Source organism: Phyllobates terribilis, unplaced genomic scaffold (assembly GCF_046119375.1).
Source record: "Phyllobates terribilis strain yellow unplaced genomic scaffold, ASM4611937v1 Scaffold_235__1_contigs__length_3068650, whole genome shotgun sequence".
Lineage (NCBI taxonomy): Eukaryota > Metazoa > Chordata > Amphibia > Anura > Dendrobatidae > Phyllobates > Phyllobates terribilis.
The window spans coordinates 1,661,094-1,671,870 of NW_027362995.1; positions in this window are offsets into that span (position 1 = coordinate 1,661,094).

Genomic DNA, 10,777 nt, shown 5'->3' on the forward strand with positions numbered 1-10,777 from the left:
CACTCCTGAGAAAAAATACTGACCGAATACTGACCAAATACTGATAGTGCGGCCGTGGCCTTATAGTGATAATGCACTGTGTCCTCCCTGAGATGATCCTAACTTTGATCGTCTATACAAAATTCGGCCAGTAGTTGAACACTTCAGCAGAAAATTTGCAGAGGCGTACAACCCCCAAAGGGACATCTCTATAGATGAATCTCTGGTTTATTTCAAAGGGATGTTAAAATTCTAACAACACCTGCCCAGTAAGAGGGCAAGGTACGGAATTAAACAGTACAAGCTGTGCGAGAGTACTTCAGGGAACGCCCACAGATTTAGGGTCTACGAAGGAAAGAACGCCCAAATTAACTAAATTACACTCAAATTAACAAGTTGGAAAATTGTGTGGGAATTGCTGCACCCACTGCTGGATAAGGGTTATCACCTCTACATTGATAACTTTTACACCAGCATTCCACTCTTCAAGACCCTCTCTGTCAGAGGTGCAGTTGCATGAGGCAACGAGCAAAAAAAATCAGAAAGGCCTCCCTAAGCCGCTAATTGGGCAACTGCTGAGAAAGGGAGAAATAATTAAACTACTCAACCAGTATAGGTGCTTCATAATAATTATTGTACAGTAAAAATCCTCTGATTAGGTGCACTTGCAGACTACAGAGTAAGGGGACAAAATCGCTAGAAAACATCAGAACCATGGACTGAAAAAAAAGACGATCGAAAAAATCCCAAGTGACAGAGTATCATATAAGAGATAAAGCCTTTATTAAGGCATGTTTAAAATCTATATAATACATGTAATTGGAAATGGCGACAGGGATTGTGACATGCACATGAAAAAAGGATGTGCGTATTACCCAGAGATCACACAGGAAATATTTGTATAGTACAGATAATTATAAACATCAACGCTCCCTCCATTTGCAACAAACGTTCCTACATCCATGATCTTTTCATTACCAACAAACTTTCTTTCCTCGGCATCACTGAAACGTGGCTCAACCCCTCTGACACGGTCTCTCCAGCTGTACTTTCGTACGGTGGTTTCCATCTTTCTCACACACCCCTCTCCAATGGCAAGCATGGTAGAGGAGTAAGTTTTCTCCTTACCCCCTCACACATACCACAGCTCAACAGGCAACCCTGGCACACCAACCTGACTAAAGAACTACGAAGGGCCTCCAGGGTTGCTGAGCGGAGATGGAAAAGGTCCCACTCCAACGAGCAATTCATCGCGTTCAAATAGTCCCTCAATTCTTTCAAGCCCCCACTTCCTGCAGAAAAACAAACCTACTTCTCAGCTCTCATATCCTCTCTCCGTCTCACAACCCTAAGCAGCTATTCAACACTTTCAATTCTCTCCTCTATCCCCTAGTGCCTCCTCCCTCTCCTCTCATCTCAGCCGAAGACTTTGCCTCATCCTTCAAGCAGAAGATTGATACCATCAGACAAAGCTTTTGCTTAACCCCTTTAAAGCCCATGATGTACTAATACGCGTCTGTGCCCTGGGCTTTAAGAGCCTGACCCGTATTAGTACATCATCGCGCGCGCACACAGGCTGTGCGGGAGCGATCGCCGCAGGGTGTCAGCTGATTGTCACAGTTGACACCCGGTACTATGTGCAGGGAGCGGTCCCGCACAGCTCCCAGCACATTAACCCCCGCAATGCTGCGATCGAAGTCGATCGCAGCATTGCGGTGGCAAGGGGAGGTGATCGGTATACTCACCTCCTCTTCCGGCCTCCAGCGCCGTCTGCCGCGGCTTCCCGGGTGTTGCCATGATAACCCGATGTTGTCATGACAACATCCGGGTCACAAGACAGCAGTAAGATTGTTTGGACATGCGCAGTGCATCTCCAAACTATCTTCTCCCTGTCCAGCGCTGACAGCCTGCATGGCACAGGGATGGTGCTGCATTCCTGTGCCATGCAGGCAATCAGAATAAAAAAAGTGAAAGTCCTATAGTGGGACAAAGTAAAAAAGTAAAAAAAAATTTGTAAAAATATTTTTAAAAAAATAATCCACTAACAAAAAAAAATATAATGTACCCATCAATAAATATTATTATGAAAAAAAACCAAACAAACAATAAAAGTACACATATTTGGTATCGCCGCATCTGTAACGACCTGGTCTATAAAACTGTTCCACTAGTTAACCCCTTCAGTGAACACGGTAAAAAAAAAAATTAAAAACAAACCAAAAAACAATGCTTTATCATCATACCACCAAACAAAAAATGGAATAACACGCGATCAAAAAGAAGAATATAAATAAAACTGGTACTGCTGAAAACATCATCTCGTCCTGCAAAAAACAAGCTGCCATACAGCTCCATCATCCGAAAAATCAAAAAGTTACAGCTCTCAGAATAAAGCGATGCTGAAAAATAATTTTTTCTATAAAATAGCTTTTATTGTGTAAAAGCGCCAAAACATAGAAAAACTATATAAATGTGGTACCGCTGTAAACGTACTGACCCGAACAATAAAGCTACCTTATCAATTTTACCACACCCGGAGCAGAATAAAAAAATGTAAAAAAACACAATTACTGAATTGTTGGTTTTTGTTTATTCTGCCTCCCAAAAGCTGGAATAGAAAGCGATCAAAAAATGTCACATGCCTGAAAATGGCACCAATAAAAATGTCAACTCATCCCGCAAAAAACAAGCCATCACATGACTCTGTCGGCCAAAATATGGCGATGCAAAAACTAGATTTTACAAAATATGTGTCTTTTAGTGTGTGACAGCTGTCAATCATAAAAACCCGATATGATTCTGGTATCGTTGTAATCGCACCGACCCGAAGAATAAAGTAATCTCATCACTTATACCGCACGAGGAACGGCGTAAAAAATAAACGCTAGGGCTGGGGTTGGGGTTGTCCTAATGTTGGGGTTGGGGTTGTTTTTTTTTTCAAAAGTAAAAAAAAAAAAAAAAAGATGACGATATGGCAACTAGTTTTGAACGCAAGCGCTCGCTACTTGAGTTTGCATCGGGTGCTCGGGTATGCACTGAGTATCGCGGGTGCTCGAGTCTCCACCCCATATGCTTCGCGGCCAAAAAAACCTTGCGGGGATTGCCTGCCATGCACGAGCGATCCCCGCATGTTTTCTTTGGGGTGTCTAATAACCGTGAAACATGCAGGCGGGGATTCAAGCATTTCACTTGAGCACCCGTGATACATGGTGCATACCTGAGTACCCGATGCAAACTCAAGTAGCGAGCACTTGCGCTCAAGAGTAATGACAACTTATTCAATATGATGACCTAATGTTATCAAATTCTGTGTCGTACCTCTGGGTTCAAAATGTTCACTATACCCCTTAATAAAATCCTTGAGGGGTATAGTTTCCAAAATGGAGTCACTTGTGGGGGAGCTCCAATGTTTAGGCACACAGGGGCTCTCCAAACGCAACATGGTGTCCGCTAACAATTTGAGCCGATTTTTCATTCAATTTGTTAGCGGACACCATGTCGTGTTTGGAGAGCCCCTGATGTGCCTAAACAGTGGAGCTCTCCCACAAGTGACCCCATTTTGGAAACTAGACCCCCAAAGGCACCTATATAGATGCATAGTGAGCACTTGGAACCCTCAGGTGCTTCACAAATTGATTCGTAAAAATGAAAAAGTGGAAAAAAAAATACTGTTTCATTTTTACGAATCAATTTGTGAAGCACCTAGGGGTTCCAAGTTCTCACTATGCATCTAGATAGGTGCCTTGGGGGGTCTAGTTTCCAAAATGGGGTCACTTGTGGGGGGTTTCCACTGTTTAGGCACATCAAGGGCTCTCCAAACGCAACATGGCGTCCGCTAATTATTCAAGCAAATTTTACAATCAAAAAGTCAAATGGCGCTCCTTGCCTTCCGAGCCCTGCCGTTTGCCCAAACAGTGGTTTTTCCCCACATATGGGGTATCTGCGTGCCCAGGGGAAATTGCACAATAAATTTTGGGGTCCATATTTTCCTGTTACCCCTGTGAAAATAAAAAAAATTGGGTCTAAAATAACATTTTTGTGAAAAAAGTTAAATGTTCATTTTTTTCTTCCACATTCCAAAAATTCCTGTGAAGCACCTGAAGGGTTAATAAAGTTCTTGAATGTGGTTTTGAGCACCTTGAGGGGTGCAGTTTTAAGAATGGTGTCACTTTTGGGTATTTTCTGTCATAAAGACCTCTCAAAGTGACTTCAAATGTGATGTGGTCCCTAAAAAAATGGTTTTGTTGGAAAAATGAGAAATCGCTGGTCAACTTTTAACCCTTATAGCTCCCTAACAAAAAAAAAAATTTGGTTCCAAAATTGTGCTGATGTAAAGTAGATATGTGGGAAATGTTATTTATTAACTCTTTTGTGCGACATATCTCTCTGATTTAAGGGCATAAAATTTCAAATTTTGAAAATTGCTAAATTTTCGCCAAATTTCTGTTTTTTTCACAAATAAACGCAAGTGATATCGAAGAAATTTTACCACAATCATGAAGTACAATATGTCACGAAAAAACAATCTCAGAATCAGGGGGATAAGTTGAAGCGTTCCAGAGTAATTACCTCATAAAGTGACAGTGGTCAGAATTGTAAAAATTGGCCTGGTCATTAACGTGCAAACCACCCTCGGGGGTAAAGGGGTTAAAGTCCCCATAGCTCCTTCTCATATCTACTCAACCCTCCTCCTCTAAAACCAGTTTCTCCACCATTACAGACAATCAAGTTTCCTCTTTACTCTACAAATCACACCTCACCACCTGCGAACTTGACCCAATCCGTCCCACCTCATCCCTAACATCACCACAGTCTCCATCCCAACCCTAACCCACCTTTTCAACCTGTCAAAACTGGTGTCTTCCCCTCATGTTTCAAACATGTCTCGATCACACCCATCCTCAAAAAGCCCTTCCTTGACCTATCCTCTCTGACTAGCTATTGCCCCATATCACTTCTCCCCTATGCCTCAAAACTACAGGAACAACACGTCCATTCTGAACTGTCTTCTCACCTCTCCTCTTGCTCCCTCTTTGACTGTTTACAATCTGGCTTAAGACTTCATCACTCCACTGAAACTGCCCTGACTAAAGTCACCAAAGACCTACTAACTGCCAAATCCAAGCGACACTACTCTGTCTTCCTCCTCCTGGACCTGTCATCAGCCTTTGACACAGTGGACCATTCCCTCTTACTACAGACTCTCAGACATTCAGTGTCTCCCACTCACACACCACCTCCTCATCTCGCATCCTATCTGTCGGTGTCCCCCAAGGTTCAGTTCTAGGACCCCTGCTCCTCTCCATCTACACCTTCGGCCTAGGAAAGAGTCCCATGGCTTTCAGTATCATCTCAATGCTGATGACACACAGTTCTACGTCTCTGGACCTGATATCACCTCCTTACTAACCAGAATCCCACAATGTCTGTCCGCTATTTCATCCTTCTTCTCTGATAGATTTCTAAGACTAAACATGGATAAAACTGAATTCATCATCTTTCCACCATCTCACTCAACCCCCTCATCTGACCTATCCATCATAGTCAATGGCTGCTCCTTCTCCCCAGTCCTGCAAGCTCACTGCCTTGGGGTAACCCTAGACTCTAATCTCTCCTTTAAACCACATATCCAAGCCCTTTCCACTTCCGGCCGACTCCAACTCAAAACAATTTCCCAGATACACACATCCCTCAACCACAAATCTGCAAAAACACTAGTGCACGCACTCATCATCTCCCGTCTCAACTACTGCAACCTCCTGCTCTGTGGACTACCCTCTAACACTCTCGCACCCCTCCAATCTATCCTAAACTCTGCAGCCCAACTAATCCACCTGTCCTCCCCGCTATTCCCCGGTCTCTCCTCTATGTTAATACCTTCACTGGCCCCTCATTACCCAGAGACTGCAGTTGAAAACCCTAACCATGGAATAAAAAGCCATCCACCCCTTGTCTCCTTCATACATCTGTGACCTAGTCTCCTCTTACTTACACACAACCTCTGATCTTCACAAGATCTCCTTCTCTACTTCCCTGTTATCTCCTCTTCCCACAATCGCATACAAGATTTCTCCCATGCATCCCCCCCCCTACTCTGGAACTCTCTACCCCAACATATCAGACTCTCGCCTACCCTGGAAACTTTCAAAAGGAACCTGAAGACCTACCTCTTCTGACAAGCGTACAACCTGCAGTAACCACCGCTCCACCGTAATGCTGCACGACCAGCTCTACCCTCACCTACTGTTTCCTCACCCATCCCTTGTAGGTTGTGAGCCCTCACGGGAAGGTCCTCTTTCCTCCTGTACCAGTTGCTGACTTTTATTGTTCAAAATTATTGTAATTATTTTTGCTACGTATACCCCTTTCACATGTAAAGCGCCATGGAATAAATGCTATAATAATAATAATAATTAAATGCTATTACCACACTCCCCTTCAGCATACAATCACGTTAGTACACCACTGGCCAATCCAACAATGTCAAAAAGACTACTGATGATATAATAGGAAAAATAATTAAATAGGGATAGTGTATACCTGTTGTACTGTGGTCTAGAGGCGAAATGGTGATCACACGATTGTGATATGGCTGCGGGTGATGGACTCCCTGGGTGGGCGCATGTCCACCCCAACTCTAGTTTCGGCGGAACCTTCGTCAGGGAAACAGTGCACAAATGGAGGGAAAATCTAGTTAAAGTTAAGTTCACCAATCACGCCGTGTTGGTGACCACAAACGACGCATGCCGCGTCATGGTAGTCAGGGTGACCCGCGGCTTCAACATCATGTGTGGAGCAATGTCAGAGTCACGTGCGATTTTTTTGATCGTTTTTTCAGTCCATAGTTCTAATGAGAAAGAGAGAAAGCAGAGCCCAATGCAGTGACAACATGCTCATGGTCAAATATAAGGAGAATAGGGGTGTCCTTATTTTGACCACCATAAACTGAGACAACACTTCCCTTGTCACTGTCCGAGGTACCACAACACAAGTCCCAAAGCCAGATTGTATCTTGGATTATAAGTACATGGTCGGTATAGAACTCTCAGATCAGGTCCTTTAATCATATGATGCCATGTGAAAAGCTAAAGTATGGTGCGAAAAATTGGCCAAGCACATTGTACAGATGGCACTGTACGATGCTTTTGTGTTGTTTCGACCTGCAGGCAATATGGGGACCTTCCTTCAGTTTCAGGATGTAGTCATCAAGGCCCTAATGTTTGGCACTCAGGAAGGTGAGGGTTCCAGTTCTTCTGAAATGATAGTGCCCATATCGTCCCAGGTCAAAAATTTTCCAGGAGAGGCTTCCCAAACAGCAAAGAAAGGAAGATCACAAAAACGCTGCATAGTGTGCTCAAAGAGAGGAATCCGAAAAGACACAATTTACCATTATGAAACCTGCACTGAGAAGCCTGGCCTTTGCATCAACCCATTACTGACATTGTCAGTAATAGTACGTCCCTGTGCCCTGGGCCTAATGGACCAGGTACTTACTATTCTGCACAATGTGATCATAGCTTCTGTGCGGGGCGCTCGCCGCCAGGTGTCAGCTGATTCTCACAGCTGACGATATTGTTGCGTTTTATTAGAGCTTTACTGGCCCATGAGTTGAGATGGGCAAACCTGAACAGTACGCTACGTCGCTATCGGCAAGCGAGCAAAAAGCGTATGGCGTCACACCTCCGGATTCCAACGCATGGAATATGTGTCTACGCCCCGTTCGGTTACTGCCAGCTTCACGATAGCCCAATTACGATTACACCACCGGCCAGTTTGAAATATATTATAGGACTGGTCAGAAATCTGCGTTCTGGTAGCGTATGGCTTCGGGGGAGGGAACGATTACAGAACAAAAGAAACAGGACTATTAAATTTTATATTTAATCCAAAAGGGAGGCAGTGTTTAGGAAAAATTGACAGAGATTTTACAAAAGGAGACAATACAATACATATGCAGTTACACAAAATAATAAGGATTAAGGAAGAAACTTACTATAAGCCCGCAGAGACGATTCACTATAGCTCGAGGGGGAGGAGGCCCACTTTGATTTGAACGTTATCGATTGTGATCCGTTGCTTATAGTCTCTCTCTATACCCCCCCGACAATGAATACTGATCCATCCCCAGTGGATTATTTTATGCTGAAGGGTGAAACCTGCCCACACACCACCTGTGCTGACATTACATGGGCTGGGCTCCAGCCTTCACATTTTTATTAAAATATCTGGCTTTTGTGATAATTTATCGCTGGTTGATCGTAGAGGCCCGAAAGTGATACAGTTTTTTTCTGTTATGAATTTACCTTCCGTTAGAGACCACACACGATATAGCTGCGGTCTGTTAAATAGTTACTTTTGAGCCACAGCTCCCTGAAGGTGCTTACAGCAATGGAAAAATAAGCATATTGTTCCTTAGCTGACCCTGTCACTAAAAATATGGGCCCCATTATTATCGAAAGTATGGAACCTTAGTTATTCCATATTTTGTGTCGGCTCCGGTCCAACTGCAGAGCTCTGTTGAATCCCTGGGAACTAATCTTCCTTGGCTAGATGTACATTTATCACAAGTCTCTGTTAATTGGGTTTGCCACCTCTCTCAGTACTGGGATCTGCTTACAGGCTACTTCGACTGCGAGTGCTAATTGGGTTTGTAGCACCTTTTGTGCTACCATGTCTCCTAGCTACTTCTGCTGTGGGTGATAATTTGTGTACACCCCCACTTCCCTTAACCCCCTCCCGCACCCAAGTCCAGGAATACTCGGGCCATCGGTATGGGACGGCGAACACCCCCAAACCCAGTGACAGTCAGGATCTTCCCAGGAATGAGTTCTTCTATTAACACAAACTAAGGGAGGATGAAGGATGGGGGATGAGGGTAAATTCTGCGCCAGTATCCTTAAGGCCAACAGTAACTGTGTTGCCCACAGTAACCGGTTGTAAGTTCTCCTGGACCCTGCCAACCGCCCCACCCACAAAAAGAATGGCTGCAGTAGGCCTTAGGGCCTCAGATGTGGTGTTCATCTTCTGCAGACAAGGCTGATGTCACAAACATAACACTTATGGGAGTCAAATGCAAGCCACTTCGCCTGCGAGTGCTAATTGGGTTTGTACTTAGCACTAGTGATGAGCGAGCACTAAAATGCTCGGGTACTTGTTGGAATACTCGGGTGCTCGACCCGAGCAACGAGCCTAATGTAAGTCTATGGGAAACTCGAGCATTTTTCAGGCGGCTCCCCCCGGCGGTCTGCAGAGGGCCTAAAAATTGCCCAAATCGATGAGAACAGTGCTGAAATGACATGGGGACAGCATGGGGAAGACCCCTGGAAGGATTTCTGACTCCCAGGTCACTGCTGTCAACAACGTTGTCAAAGTATTACGCCACTTTTACAGACTCACAATAAAACATACAAAAACGAAACCAAAATGGATTTTCCTGGGATATATGTCAAGGAACATCCTTTCCAGGGTAATGACTTGTATAGAAGGCAAAATAAATAACCAAAACCAAAAATACTCCTCCACACCTTGGGCTATGTTCACTTGTAGCATTTTTCATGCGTTTTTGCACTTTTGTATTGCTTTCAACCAAGATAAATGCATTCACCAGGAAATGTCATTTTTACATTTTACAACCTTATCTGGCCATGTGGTGTGTGACACATCATCAGACACATGCATACAGTGCTGAAAAGTCATGGGAACAGCATGGGGAAGACCTCTGGAAGCATCTCTGACTCCCAGGTCACTGCCTAAAAGCATGCCCATCATAAGTGATCCTTGGCGCATGCAAAGATGGCTCCCGCCATGCACCTGTCATTGCAGACTTGCAACAATCACCGTCCACGTCCTTGTCCCAGTGCAGCGTTCAGTTGTCCCTACCCCATTCCTTGGAATGCAAGCACAAGTATGCAGGCAGCCACCCACCCATCCACCCACAGGCTGCAATACTATACTGCAGCTCTTTGCACTTGAAATATGGCCTTTTAAGCTCATAGAGGTGGAAGCTTTTCACAACCTCATGCCGGCGGCGGCCGGGTGTCCATACTTGGTCCCCAGCCGCCACTATATTTCCCGGTATCGCCTCCGCTTTCCACAAGCACGGGTCCCACAACATTACCCGTTCCCTCCCCAGTGCACTTACTGGGAAGGACCGCCTAACCACAAAAATGTGAATGTGGCCAGGGATAGTACGGAGCCAGTCCACAACTTTTTTTGCTGACAGTTGTATTTAGCTCGGTGAAAGGACTGGCATAGAGGGAAACCATATCTACCCTGCGTGTCATTTCTCCCAGGAAGTCTTGTAAAGCTGCTTGCACTTGAAACGTGGCCTTTTAGGCTCGTGGAGGCGGAAGCTTTTCACAACCACATGCCTCATGCCTCGTGTCCATACTCGGTCCCCAGCCGTCACTATAAATCCTTTCCAACATCTGCAGTGTAGAGTTCCAAAGCGTGGGGACATCACACCAGTCTGTGAGCCGGAAGCTGCAAATGCTGCTGAAACACGGCAAGGGCGGTGGAAGCTGACTTTCTAAAATGGGCACACAGGCGCCGTACTTTAACAAGCAGATCCGGCAGCTCCGGGTAGGATTTGAGAAACCGCTGAACCACGAGGTTAAGCACATGGGCCAGGCGAGCTCCCCTCGCCTCAGAGCCGCCACCAGGTTCCGGCCATTGTCACACACGACCAGGCCTGGCTGTAGGTTCAGCGGTGTGAGCCACAGATCTGCCTGGTCTTTCAGAGCTGTCCACATCTCTTCAGCATTGTGCGGTTTTTCACCTAAGCATATTAGCTTCAGCA